At 28.6% G+C, this 2,214-nt stretch overlaps 1 non-coding gene across 1 annotated transcript; it reads right to left on the bottom strand.

Annotated features, from left to right (window-relative positions):
• Nucleotides 1-1,742: 1,742 nt before the first annotated feature.
• LOC138906854 (small nucleolar RNA U3) lies at nt 1,743-1,958 on the bottom strand. The gene has a single exon (XR_011414499.1). It is a non-coding gene; the product is annotated as a small nucleolar RNA U3 (small nucleolar RNA).
• Between the last annotated feature and the right edge of the window lie 256 nt (nt 1,959-2,214).

Here is a 2,214-nt window from a genome sequence, read left to right on the forward strand (position 1 = left end):
TCCGGATATTAAACGGTTAAAAATATTGAAAAGGAGATTGAGAAATTTAAAATTTTAAAATTTAATATTTTCATATTGAGTAATTTTTACCATTTTAAAGAAATAAATACTTTTGGTAAAGCCTCTTCGTCCCAATCAAAATTTATACTATATTAAAAGCACGAAGGCCCTTAGCGAAATATCGTTCGCCTTTTTTACCCTTTAAAAATATATTTTATATTGGACAAAATAGTAATTTGCTTATCTTCCTAATATTTAGGACTTCTAAATCAACTAAAATTTTATTTATTATATCTTTCCTTATACATATATATTGAATAACTCACCAGGTGCGAAAATATTGTAAGGAAAGGATTCAGTGGCAATAAAGACAAACGAATAGTACAATTAAAGCGAGTGTTCAAGCTAAGTGATTTTTGCCAAACAAATTAAAATACTCTTAGTGGAAAGGAAAATTGATAACGTAGATTTATGGAAATAATCCGCCTATTCTATTTCTTTTTTTCCTAAATATTAGAAAAAGTATAGTTATAGTTGTGTCATAATTAAATTAAATAATTTGTATAAGGTAAAATTTTAATTAATTTTAAAGTTTTTTTCCACAGAATTCAAATAAGGAAAGATATAATAATTAAAATTTTAGTTAATTTAGAAGTCCTAAATATTAGGAAGATAAACAAATTACTATTTTGTCAAATATAAAATATATTTTTAAAAGGTAAAAAAGGCGAATGATATTATATAAATATTATACAATTGATAAAGAGAATAATATAGTGTTCGAGTAGGAAAATAGTTCGAAAATAATTCGCATCTTCATACTATCTTAAAAGCATGAAATCTCAACAAATAATTAAGTATTTGAATTTATAAATTAGCAAAAAAAACATCAATTCAATAATTTTCAAAATCATTATGTAAGTAAAATTATTTGTCAAGTTGATAAAACTTTTAAGGTACATATTTTTATTTTCACTAGAAAAGCATCGGCCATGAATGAAATAAGAAAATAGAGCAAAATCCATTATAATATAGTATTAAAAATTAAATTGCTAAACATGCTAAGTTGAAGCATTAAGGATGTAACATAAGACAAAAGGTATTCAAAATAAGTGTGTTATCATTTTTCTTTCTTTTATATTCATTCCAATAAATGATAATTTCCTATAATTTTTAATATAGTATTATATATTTTTGTAATTCAATATTAGTTACTTAAAACTTTTATTGTTATTTATTAACATTTTTCTATGAGGAGTTCTACCTCATCACTCGCAAATTTCTAAAATACCAAAAGATTCAAATTCTTTAATTTATTTTGTTATGTTTGAATAATTGTGGTAAAAATATTTTTTGTGTTATTTGCTTATAGTGTTTAGTAACAAAGATAACAATAATTTTTATAAGATATTTCACGCCTCATAAATCATAATAAGGGCATATAAAAACTTATGTGGAGTAGGATTTCTTTATTTTATTGAGTTAGCTTAGTGAGATTAAAATTCGTTATTTTAGGAACTTACATTTCTTTCTTTAGTATTTGTTCAATACGCGTAAAAGCGCCTACTAAGACTAGTCTAAAACCAATATACAATTGCTTAGCTTATAGGGAAAGGGTTGTTGTCTCGAAAAGTTATTCTAGTGAATATTAGCAGTCATCTATGGTGAAATTTGCAGGAGGGATTCAGCTCAACTTCAAGTGACAGAAATGGAGAACATCAAGAGCAAAAAAAAGGAATTGGAGTCTGTCAGACAGCCATTAGACCATCCCAACACCCATGGTTAGGGGGCTGAGAACGATCATCTACGGCACCATAACCCGAGGGCCGTGGGAGCTGTTAATCACGCTCTGGTCCAATGGCCATGTCTCATCAACCAGACTTGGTTTCCTGTCTCCTTAGAACTCAAGGATACAGTGGTACGAGCCTATAGAACAGATCCTGTTCAAGTAAGGTCGTGAACTTCATCTTCGTCATCTGTGCTTGTAAATGCCTTTTCTGTGCTTTATATTGCCGATGAGGGACAGAGAGAGTGTCGTTCTGCAGTGCAAGAAGTGGAATTGAGTCAGCTTTCATATGCGAAGATTAACAGGTTTGCTTTTACAACTATCATGAAATGAAAGCAGGCCGTTTGATGTTAACAATTTGTATAGGGTTATGGAACATTGGAAAATTTCAGAAAATCCACAAGACGGGAAATTGACGAAAGTAGGTG

Source organism: Nicotiana tomentosiformis, chromosome 2 (assembly GCF_000390325.3).
Source record: "Nicotiana tomentosiformis chromosome 2, ASM39032v3, whole genome shotgun sequence".
Classification (NCBI taxonomy): Eukaryota; Viridiplantae; Streptophyta; class Magnoliopsida; order Solanales; family Solanaceae; genus Nicotiana; species Nicotiana tomentosiformis.